Genomic DNA, 12,384 nt, shown 5'->3' on the forward strand with positions numbered 1-12,384 from the left:
CTTTTAAAAATTGTAAATAAAAATATAACTCTACTTATCATATAATTTCTTTATATATTTTTTTTAATTTTTTTTTAATGTTTTATTTATTTCTAGGAGAGAGAGAGAGAGACAGCGTGAGCAGGGGAGGGCCAGAGAGAGAGGGAGCCACAGACCGAAACAGGCTCCAGGCTCCGAGCCGGCAGCCAGCACAGAGCCCGACGTGGGGCCCAAACCCACGAACCGAGAGATCACGACCCAAGCGAAAGTCGGACGCCCAACCGACCAAGCCACCCAGGCGCCCCTTTCTTTATATATTTTTTGTAACTAGATTGATATTTTAGCTCTAGAATTTTCTAGAGATTCAAAAGCCTTCAAAGAACTTTTTGTTTATCAAAAGAGCCTCCAGTAGGAAAGAAGACCTGACACTCATTCTGCATAGAGATAAGGAGGAATTCCTCTGACTCCCAGGCCAGTTATCTTGAAAATTCTACCAGCTGCAGAAGATCCAAGGGGTCCATTCCATCCTGGGCACAGGTCATAAACACTTCAGAGAAGTCCTGCCTTTGGAAGCAGCATGAAGTTTTATCAACAGGCTAGTTCACATTTTGGGATCTTTTCCCTGTCTCAGGATCTAAGTGAGTCACTCTTTCTCCATTGTAACAGGCCACCCAGAGCGTCCCTTCGGTATCAAGACACAGTCCCTCTGGGAATTGTTTTTTCTCCAGCTTGTGAACACATCTGCAGTAGGAGATCTTTCCTATCTGCAGGTCATAGTCAAGAGGCTTCCACGGAGTAGAACAAGCTGTCAATGTAATAGATGGTCTTGTGGTCCAGGGACCAACCCAGACTACTGGTCATAGTACTTTGCCAGGCAGTTGTCAGGAAAGAGGGAGTATAGGGACCGTGGTGCAGCTTTAGAACTGCAGGGACCATTTCCTCAGCCATGGAGCCAGCAAACTATCTCTCAGCGGATCAATTTTCTTGTCTTTATCTACTGAGGCCAGGACAACTGCTGACTGATCTTTCCAGTTCAGAGCACAGAACTTTGTTCCAATGGTAGTGACATAGCCTCCTGACTGGCGAGGGGCCACGGAGCTGACGGAGGCATCCACGGTCACAGGCTGCAGTTGCTGAGAGAATCCCACTGACAAACCTTTTTCGCAGGACTATGTATGAAGAGTGGAGAGCTGGGTGCCTCCTCCCACACCCGAGACTCACCACGCCCACAGTTCTCCAGCAAAACACACTCAATTTTAATGGAAGACATTGTCATCGTGGGGAGATGACCCTTGGAGAGCCAGCTCAGAACTAGATTATTATTTACTGTTTTCTGAAAGAGTCTGAAAATGAGTATCAATATTGGTGTCTATGTTAGTAATTTGACCAAGGTCACATATTTACCACATGGTAAAGTTGGAATTGGGCCTTTGGCAGCTTCTCTCCAGAGCTCTCTCTCTTGACAGCTATGTAACACTGAGTCACAACCATCTCAGAACCTCAAACTAGTTTATCTGACAGCCCTCTCATCTATCTTGATTTGGGTCACTTTGTTGGCTTATCAGACAGAATTGAGCACTCATCATGGAAAGTGGCCTGCCAGCCTTGGATTTTCAGTGTCCCATGAGCATTGTTAATGTGTGTGCATGTGTGTGCGTGTGAGTACATGAATATGTTTTAAAGAAGGAAAAGAGAACACATGTCAACCTGGAAAGTCCGTTAAGTACAATTCAGTTAAGGAGCATCTGGCTGGCCAAGTCAGTAGAGCATGCAACTCTTGATCACTGGATCATGAGTTCAAGCCCCACATTGGGCATATAGATCATTTAAAAAACAAAAAAACGTACAGGGGAATCTGGTTGGCCCAGTCAGTGGAGCATACAGCTCTTGATCTCAGGGTTATAAGTTCAAACCTCACAGTGGGTATAGAGATTACTTAAAAATAAAACTTTTTTTAAAAAAAGTACAATTCAGTTAAGAGAGTTGCTACTGTATTTGTGAGGAAATATGTATTAGTTAGCTTTGGTGTGATAACAAACATCCCCCCAACACTAATCTCACTGATTTATGATAATACACATTTCTCATTCACAATACATGTTGATATCTATGAATTAGTGGTGGGGCTCTGCTTCGTGCTTTTTCTCATTCTGAGACCAACCTGAAGGATCTGTCCCTGTTTAAGACATGCCATTTTCATGACCAAGGGAAACAATCAAGAGACAGGGATGAACTATCTAATGGCTCTTAAAGTTTCTGCTTGACTGTAGTATATATTACTCCTGCTCACATTTCATTGGCCAAAGCAAGTCATTGACAATGGGGTAGGAAAGTACACTCTAGTTTTGGGAAGACACTGCAGATTACACATATAATCCTCTTAGAGGGAAGAAAGTAGGTGGTTGGAATTGATAATTCAACTGCCTGCATATCTTAATATGTTAAGTGTTGCTGCAGCAGAGTACAGGAATATTGCTGTTATTTTTCCATTCTTATATTTTCTATTTTTGCAGTATTTGTATGATTTTTGTAATTCAACATCTGTTCTACTAGGGTAAATTATAGTGCCCATTACTTGGCCTTTAGTATGTTGGAGACCTTTACTGACTACGAAAGTCATACCATTTATCTTGCATCAATCAATCTGTTCACTTGATTCTTTTCTTTTCTATTCTTTTAATGTTTATTTATTTTTGAGAAAGAAAGAGAGAGAGAGAGAGCACAAGTGGGAAAGGGGCAGAGAGAGCCAGAGACACAGAATCTGAGGCAGGCTACAGGCTCTGAGCTGTCAGCACAGAGCCCGACATGGGGCTCAAACTCACTAACCTTGAGATTATGTCCTGAGCCCAAGTCGGACACTCAACTGCCTGAGCCACACAGGTGACCCACCCTTGATTTCTTTTTGAATAGAGCTCTGACTGCTTTGCTCCTACCTTTACTGCATTTATGATTGAACCTTGAACACTTACAAGCATTAATGAAAATATATGTCTGAAGGAAGCTGACATATACTATATATTCATAAAGACATCTTAAACCTGAATGCTGTTATTTATGTAGATAAAAAATTTCAATGCAATATCCTAAGAGCATCCTATTTTATTTCTAGTATTTTATTTTATAGTTCAACATTTGTTACAAAAGTAATAAATGTTCATTTTAGTAAATTATAAATATACAAAAAGAACAGTGAGTAAAAATCACTATCTATCTCACCATGCCAACATAACTAACATAACCATCACATAGCATTTTAGTAAATATGTTTTGAATGATATTTTTAATATATGTGAATATATTAAAAGGGATCATATTACTAGTTCCACTAGTTTCACTTCTCAATATGATGTGATTAGTTGTCTAAGCCTTTAGATATTATCCTACATTATTAATGGCTGCACAATATCCCATCCTATGGAAGCAGTTTAACTACTTGTCTATGAATTATGAATAACTCTGTTATAGGGACACCTGGCTAGCTCAATCAGTTGACCGACCACCTTTGGCTCAAGTCATGATCTCACAGTTTCTGAGTTCAAGCCCCACATTGGGCTCTCTGCTGTCAGCATGGAGCCTGCTTGGGATCCTCTGTCCCCCTCTCTCTCTGCCCTTCTTCCGCTCATTTTCTCTCTACCTTTTTCTTAAAATAAATAAACTTTAAAAATTCGATTATAGGGGTGCCTGGGTGGCTTAGTTGGTTAAGCGTCTGACTTTCGCTTGGGTCATGATCTCGCGGTTCGTGGGTTCGAGCCCCGCGTCGGGCTCTGTGCTGACTGCCAGCTCAGAGCCTGGAGCCTGTTTCAGTCTGTGACTCCCTCTCTCTCTGACCCTCCCCTGCTCGTGCTGTCTCTCTCTCTCTCTCTCTCTCCTAGAAATAAATAAAACATAAAAAAAAATATTTTAAAAAAATTCGATTATAAATGTCCTTATAAAGGAATAATTCAAACATCCACAAATAAAGTTTCCAAAGACCAGGTTTCTAGGATCAGAAATCCTGAAATAAATAGTTACATATAATTTTCAGTGCCTCAGTATTGAATTATAAGAAAAAAAATACTTAAAATCATTGTACTTTGACAAACAAAAAAATAAAAAAGGAGACAAACCAAAAAAATAGACTCTTAACTATAGAAAAAAAAGTGATGGTTACCAGAGGGGAGGTGGGTCTAGCTATGGGTAAAATAGATGAAGATGATTAAGAGGACACTTATCGTTACGAGCACTGAGTAACGTTCAGAATTGTTGAATTCTAAGCTAATATAACACTGTCTGTTAATTACACTGGAATTAAAATAAAATTTTAAAAAAATCATTGTATTTTGATATCTAATATATGATTGCAGATTATCTGTGTTGTCAGTCTTTCCGCATTTCTCAATGCTCTAGAGAGATACCAAGCCATTACACAATTTTAAACCAGCACTTTCAGAAATAGTGAGCTAAATAATTCAGAACTACCCTCCTACTGAAGACAACTAAAATAATTCATATGAAATATAAAAAGCTTTTTCCTATAAACAGAAAAAAGCTAACAGGTAGCAAGGAATCACCTTGCCAATTATTGGCAAGAGACAATAGCTCAGAAAAGGTGAAAATCCAATGAGGAGGCCTCAGCATTTGGGCCACTTTTGCAATCAGAAGAGGTGGCTAAAAAGCTGAGGGAGCTAAGGTCATGTAACTTGGAATCTAGGGCCTTGCAAGGGAGGAGCAATTCTGGAAAACCACCCCATGCTTAGAACGGTAATCCTGAATGGCTGTACCCCAGAAGAATAAACAGAAAATAAACCAGCTCTCTCCCGTACTTCAGCTCAGTGTCAAATACTCTGGGTGATTCAGAAAAATCTCAAGCACTGAAAATGCTTAAGGTGCTTCTGAATTGCTAATACCCCTACACATCTGCAAAAGTCCCTGAGAATCCTTTCTGTAGGGAGATGATATTATCCTAGTCTTAAAATTACCCCACTAGGGGCTCCTGGGTGGCTCAGTTGCTTAAGTGTCCGACTCTTGATTTCAATCAGGTCATGATTTCATGGTTGGCTGTGGGATCAAGCCTTGAGTTGGGCTCTGGCCTGACACCTCAGAGCCTGCTTGGGATTCTCTCTCCCTCTTTCTGCCCCTCCCTTACTCTCTCTCTCTTTCTAAATAAATAAACACACTTAAAAAAAAAAAGACTTAAAAAATTACCCCAGGGGAGCCTAGGTGGCTCAGTCGGTTAAGCGTCCGACTTTGGCTCAGGTCATGATTTCACAGTTCATGGGCTCGAGCCCCGGGTCGGGCTTTGTGCTGACAATTAGCTCAGAGCCTGGAGCCTGTTTCAGATTCTGTATCTCCCTCTCTCTCTGACCCTCCCCTGCTCATGCTGTCTCTCTCTCAGAAATAAATAAAACATTAAAAAAAATTACCCCAATAAAATTTTCAGTTACAATTTTCAGCACACAAGCAAAGATAACTAGACACAGAAGGAAATAAAGTAAGAACAAGAACCAACATAAACAATAGATGATAAAATTTCCACAGACTGTCCAGACAGGGGACATTTATTAGACATAAGTGAGAAAAAAGCTATCTTAGTATGATCATTAGGGTAAAAATTGAATTTTTGATACAAAGTTGGAAACTAAAAAATCAAAAAACAGAAATTGGGGTGCCTGGCTGGCTCAGTCAGTAGAGCATACAACTCTCGATCTTGGGGCTCTGAGTCTGAGCCAGTATGTTGGCTGGAGAGATTACTTAAAAACAAAATCTTTAAAAAAACCAACAACCAGAAATTGAAGTTTCAGAAGGTGAAAAACATAATAGCACAAATTAAATACTCAAGATATGGGTCTAAAAACAGATTAGATGAAGAAAATAGCTTTGAAGAATCCATTCAGAATTAGAAAACTCATATGTGTTCAGTCAGACCTTTACTTTCTTTTTTAAAAATTTTTCAATATTTATTTATTTATTTATTGAGAGAGAGGGACAGAGCACAACTGGGGGAAGGGCAGAGAGAGAGGGAGACACAGAATCGGAAGCAGGCTCCAGGCTCTGAGCTGTCAGCACAGAGCCCAACGCCCGGCTCGAACCCATTATCTGAGCTGAAGTTGGAGGCTTAACTGACTGAGCCACCCAGACACCACTAGACCTTTACTTTCTGTAGGTTATATTACAAATCATAGATTTGTTTAATACAATTTTTCAGCTGCTCATGGCCCCTCTGTCCCCCAAGATCTTGGCACCTTGCATCAGAGAGGACTTTTCCTCCTTGCCTACGGGGTTAGCATGCGCCATATTTGTTAGAGTGCTTCTTATCAATTGCTACCAGTCTGGAAAGCCATACCCAGGCTCAGACGCCACATATACCAGGGTAACCCCATCCTCTCCTAGACCTAGCTGTGGTGGTCACTGCTTTTCTTCTTCATCTGAACCCAGACCTACAGTGTTTTTGCTCCTAGCTTCACCCTATAATAGATACAACTTTCCTGGGGAAGGAATACATCCCTTCCCTTCGTCCCAGAGCTGCTCCTCTCTCTCTCAAAGCCAAAATCACTCCTTCTCTGGAATACAGCTCTTACCTGATCAGGGATCAGGGAAGCCTTATCCTGTAACTAAAGTCTTGTCAATCCAAAAAAAAAAAAAAAAAGGAGGGGGGGCTTGTGGGTAAGGGAGGGAAAACGGATCAGGGAGCATGGGCTCCCAGGAGGGTTAGAATGGACTTGTAACAATATAGCCTAACCCCCTCCACTTGCTCATGAGGAAACTGAGGCCCAGAGATGATGTGACATGTCCAAGGCCACACAGTATCACAGCCAGGACCAAGATAAGGGACTTCCCCCATCACCTACTCCTCACTAAGACCCAAATCAAAGCCTGCCTGTTTCCCTGCGTCTGTCAGATGTAGCACCTTCTGGGCTCCTGGCAGATGCCAGCGCGGTGAGGATAAAATGGATCAGACACAGTCCTATACCACAGTGGTATACCTGACTGAGGAACAAAAGTACAAACTAAGCAGGCACTACACTTGCAGGTACTTTACCTGTCTGGGTTCATTTATCCCTCACAACCCCGTGGCATGTAGTATTATCATTATTCCCATTTTATAGATAAACTGAGGCTAGGGAAGTTAAGTAACTCGCCTGTGGTCTCACAAGAGATAACGTGCGAAGCCGGGATTTGAATCTAAGCTGCATCAGCTAGAGATTTGTCGGGGCAGGTATGGGAGGGGGGAGGGGAGAAGGCGGTGGCTGAGCTGAGCCTTGGAAGTGCATTTTAATAGCCTGGGAAGGGAGAAAGAACAGCAGGACAGGAGTAGAACGACGCGCGCCTCCAGCAGCTGCAGCAACAGGATCCCAAAGGCAGTGGGCGCACCTGTCTGCCGGTCCACTCCCATACTGACCCAAGTGGTGGACCCTACCCGAAGGCCCTACGGGGAAGGTGATCCACCTGTCAACTCCGGCAGTGAGACGCCCCCACCAGCAGGGGGTGGGGCGGAAGGGCCCCCGGCGAACACCATCAGTACAGCCAGCTGGCCGCTAGGTGGCACTGTGGCTCCTCAGACAGAGAACCGCGCCCCAGGGAGACTGGCCACAAAAAGAGGGAGCACCAGTCGGGCCCTCTTGCGCTGGGCACGGGAGTTACAGAGAAGTACAAGAAACAATTCCTGCTTTCGCAAACCCTTGGTGGGACAGACGGATACATGGGTAACTAATTAATTGTTCCAGTGATAGACATAATGAATTGCTCCAACAACCGGTTCCAGCTGTGGAGTGCCGGGAAGGAGGAGGCATTTGAGCCTTGATACAGGACTGGCCATTCTAGGACAGGACGGCTGTGATGGTGCTGGCTCCCAGGGCACAGTGCACAGATGTGGGGAAGGGAGGTTCGCAGAGTCCCAGCGAGGGGCGGCAGGTAGGGAGCTGGAGCCGGTGGGGGTGGGGGGACGGTGTGGGGGGAGCCCTCCATCAGCCACCTGCCTGCCACAAGTGGGGAAGGGTGGGCATCTGTTCACAGGGCTTCAGCACCACCATGCTAGGGTGCTCTTTGTCTCCATGAAGCACTTAACCCAGGGACCCGGTGAGGCCCCTGGTGCTAGGATGACTAGAAAATGCCAGAAGCCCTGGCAGGCACAGAAGACAGTTGGCATGTTGTCAGCCTGCTGTGCCTTTCTGAGCTCAGCCTCCAGTCCTAGCACTGGTCCCAACTTGCTATGGCATCTGGGGCTTCACACCGCAGTTCGTGGGGCTCAGTGACTGCATCTGTAAAAGAGGTCTTTCATGTGCACAAATATGTCGAAAAATAAAAAAGATTAATCAGAAGGCACAGAGTGCAGGGGGGGGGGAGTGTGCCTGGGTGGCTCACTCAGCTGGGACTCCCACTTTGGCTTAGGTCATGATCTCACGGCTCCTGAGTTCAAGCCCCGTGTAGGGCTCTACGCTGACAAATCAGAGCCTAGAGCCTGCTTCAGATTCTGTGTCTCCCTTTCTCTCTGCCCCTCCTCCCTCTCTCTCCCTCTCAAAAATAAACATTTAAAAATATATTTAAAAGAAAAAGAAGCCACAGAATGGGGAAAAATAAGTCAAATAAGTTTGTTTCCTGCTGGCCTGAAGGCATGCCCTGGTCTTCTTTTTGGAGGCGGGGCAATTGGGCAGGAGAACTCCCTTGGCTCCCCTTCAGGCCTGGGCAGGGCCCAATACAAAACCAGAATATATCTATTTGTCCTTGGAGAACAAGTCATCCCCACAACGTCTGTAAAATTTAATAAGCAGAACTTTGCAGCAGGGAAACAATTTAATATCTGGTAGATACATTTTCATTAAATTTTTAAAGATCGAACAAAGACTCTGTTTTCAAATTTCCTATTCGGAAGTTAACTTATCACGGTGTTGAAATCCACATCCAAACAGCTGACCTGAAATCAGCTTCCTAAAATGAAGCACCAGCAGAGATGGACTGGCTGAAGTTTGAGACTGAAGACTTTGAACCAACGGGGACTGTTGCCTGCCCCCCACCCCCACACTCTGATCCACATGCACCCATCACGAGAGGGGGCGCCATTGTGCCCACTATACCAGCTTGGCAGAAACCAAGGGCGGGACTAGGGTGCAGGCCAGTGCCTACAGTATCATTTCAAACAGATACTCCCCACCTCTCTTTGTCATTTAGTTGTCATTTAGAAGAGAAGCCATGGAGAGCTGATAAGGCACTTGGAGGCACCCAAGTGTGAGGGGCTCCTCCTCAGACTCTCCTCCACCAGTGTCCCGCCCCAGAGCCAGACTTGCCCAACCCAACTGGGGGCCCCAGGTCACCCTTTAGAGGATTATTCCCTCCACCCAATGGCGATTCCAGAAGAGGGACAAGGGGCTTTGTGTAGCAAAGTGCTTGGCATGTACATCCTTTTCATTTAAATAGTGTATTACTGGGGTGCCTGGGTGACTCAGTTGGTTGAGCATCTCTTGATTTCAGCTCAGGTCATGATTCTGGAATTATGGGATCGAGCCCCGAGTTGGGATCTGCAATGATTGTGGAACCTGCTTAAGATTTTCTCTCTCTCTCTCTCTCTCTCTCTTTCTCTCCCTTTGCCCCTCTGTCCCACTCTCACGTGCTCTCTCTAAAAAAAATTTTTTTTAATAAATAAATAAATAGGGTGCCTGGGTGGCTCAATCAGTTAAGCATCTGACTTCGGCTCAGGTCATGATCTCACAGTTTGTGAGTTGGAGTCCCCCATCAGGTAAGCACAAGTTCCAGTTTGGGTAAACACAAGCTCTACTTCTGGTGAGCTCAGCTTCTCTCTCTCTCTTTCTCTGCCCCTCCCTAAATAAATAAATGAATAAATAGTGTATGACCAGTTCAGTTAAACTGCAGTCTTCCAAAGATGCTTTTATCTATACATTTCACAAGCAATATAAATTTTAGGAAATTATTTGAATAATGCTGAGAGGACACCTGAGGAGAGCTGATGGGGATTAAGGGAGATAAAGCCCTTTCAGTCCCACTTTCCCCTCTTCCTTGGTCCATCTGCTCCTAATCAATTACTTTTTTAACATATAGATTAAAGAGTCATGCAGCAATAAATCAAGAAATCCTCTCGGCCAAGGCTTTGGGGTACCACACTGTAGGAAGATTGTATGCCATTGCATCCCCAAATTACAAGAAGTCAGCTCAGACTAGACTAGGTGCAGAAATGCTTCAGTTTTATGCACAGAAAACTGGCGTTGGAGGAGGGGCAACTGAGTTTCCAGAAGATATGATGTGACCCCCCCCACGCACACAAACACATAGATTTATTATCTGCAACTGTGTGTCCCAGAAGAGGCTTTGGGAATGTGGGAATTTATCTATCCCTCATGTGTTCTGCAGAATGCTTCAAATCTCTTTGCAGGACATCCTGGTACCCCTGAGCTCCTTTTATCACTTTTAGGTATGTCATTGTAAGCAAGTGATTTGGGTCTGCTCTTCCCATCAATCCGAGCTTACTGCTGACTTTGTCAATATCTTGGTGGTATATTATCCTTAATACACAAAGAACACATATAAGCCAAAAAAAGAAGATGAGCACCCCAACTGAAAAATGGGCAAAAGACTTGAAAAATATAATTCAGGGTTGCCTGGGGAGCTCAGACAGTTAAGTGGTGGACTCTTGATTTCTGCTCAGGTCACAATCTCACAGGTTTGGGAGATGGAGCCCAGCCTTGGGCTGTGTACAGAGCCTGCTTGGGATTCTCTCTCTCCTCTTTCTCTGCTTCTTCCCTACTCTGGTATGCTCTCTCTCTGTCTCTGTCTCTCTCAAAATGAATAAATAAACATTAAAAAGAAAAAGAAAGAGAAAAGGAAAACTAATAAAGTTAAGAAATGTCCCAGGTTACTGAGGTGAAACTATCCCTTACCTTCTATGACTATGCATATAATTTTATACAACTAAGAATAATTTCAGGGGCACCTAGGTGGCTCCCCCGCCAAGGGTCTGACTCTTGGTTTCCACACAGGTCATGATCTTGCATTTGCTGAGTTGGAGCCTCACATCGGGCTCTGTGCTGACAGCTCAGAGCCTGGAGCCTGCTTTGTTTTCTGCGTCTCCCTCCCCTCCCTCTGCTCCTCCCCTACTTGCGTTCTCTCTCTCTCTTTCAAAAATAAATTAACATTAAGATAATTTTAATAGGGGCGCCTGGGTGGCTTAGTCGGTTAAGCGTCCGACTTTCGCTTAGGTCATGATCTCGGGGTTCATGGGCTCGAGCCCCGCATCGGGCTCTGTGCTGACTGCCAGCTCAGAGCCTGGAGCCTGTTTCAGAGTCTGTGGCCCCCTCTCTCTGACCCTCCCCTGCTCACGCTGTCTCTCACTCTCTCTCTCTCCTAGAAATCAATAAAAATATTTTTTAAAAAAAGATAATTTTAATAAATTAAAATGTTTCCATCTGTATACTCTTTGATCAAGCAATTCCCCTTCTCCAAACGTATCCTATGGGAACATCTGCCCAACTGAAACGGATGTACAAGGATTTTCCTTGTAGCATTATTTACTATAGGAAATTTATTATAAGAAAACTGGAGGAAAGTCCATCCAGAGTACATTGGGACTCCTCCAAGCCTCAGCCAGACTCGGGGAGCTGAGCCAGCTAGACCGAGGGCCCAGTGCCCTTCTCCCCCCTGCGGAGCCCCAGCTCAGACCCTTTTTGGGACTGAGACTCGGCCCACAGCCGCTTCTCCCACCAGGCCTTCGGGCTGCCGGGGCTGCCCGGGGAGTGAGCGCAGGGGTTGGGCCACAGCGGCTGGCCGGGCTACGTGCGCTTGCTGCCCTTGGCCGAGGTCTAAGGGCCCCACCACGGTGGCCGCGCCCGCCGGCGGCCTCGGGCTCCGCCAGTAGCGCAGCGGCAGCATCAGGGAGATCCGCGTGTCCCAGGAAGTTCATCGCTCCGCCTCGGAGGAGGTGACGGTCAAGAGCAAGGACTGCGTAGTGGATGGAAGATCACTGGCAAGCGCGAAGAGACGTGGGACGGGCATGGCTACTTCTCCCCGTGCTCTGCTCAAAAATACACGTTGCCCCCTGGTGTGGATTCCACCCTGGTATCTTCTTTGTACCCTGAGGGCAGGCTCACCCTGGAGGCCTCGATGCCCAGCAGCCTGAGGCCTCAGTGGCTGGGAAGCCGAGCAGCCTGGAGACAAGTAAAGGCCTTAGCCCTGCGGTTCACCCTCCACCTCAGTAGCCACCACTGACCATCGCCACCGGCCAACCTGTAAGTTCTTTTCATACGTTTACCTTCTGTTTCTCAAATGAAGTTCGAAGCAACTCCCCAATCCCCTCTCAAAAAAGAGTAGATTAGTTAAACCTTTGGTTAACCATACAATAGCCCATGAGGCTATTAAAAAGGATAAGGTAGATCCATACCTCTTGATGTAGCCACTATGTCCTCAAAGTATTGTCAAGTTAAA

General features: G+C 45.1%; 2 pseudogenes; one reads left to right on the forward strand and one right to left on the reverse strand.

The window, feature by feature from the left end:
• Positions 1-408: 408 nt before the first annotated feature.
• LOC120232770 lies at positions 409-1,249 on the reverse strand (annotated as a pseudogene).
• Positions 1,250-6,649: 5,400 nt separating this feature from the next.
• Positions 6,650-12,168, forward strand: LOC120232771 (annotated as a pseudogene).
• The last annotated feature ends 216 nt before the right edge of the window (positions 12,169-12,384 follow it).

This window comes from Hyaena hyaena, unplaced genomic scaffold (genome assembly GCF_003009895.1).
Source record: "Hyaena hyaena isolate Hyena2069 unplaced genomic scaffold, ASM300989v1 scaffold_78, whole genome shotgun sequence".
Classification (NCBI taxonomy): Eukaryota; Metazoa; Chordata; class Mammalia; order Carnivora; family Hyaenidae; genus Hyaena; species Hyaena hyaena.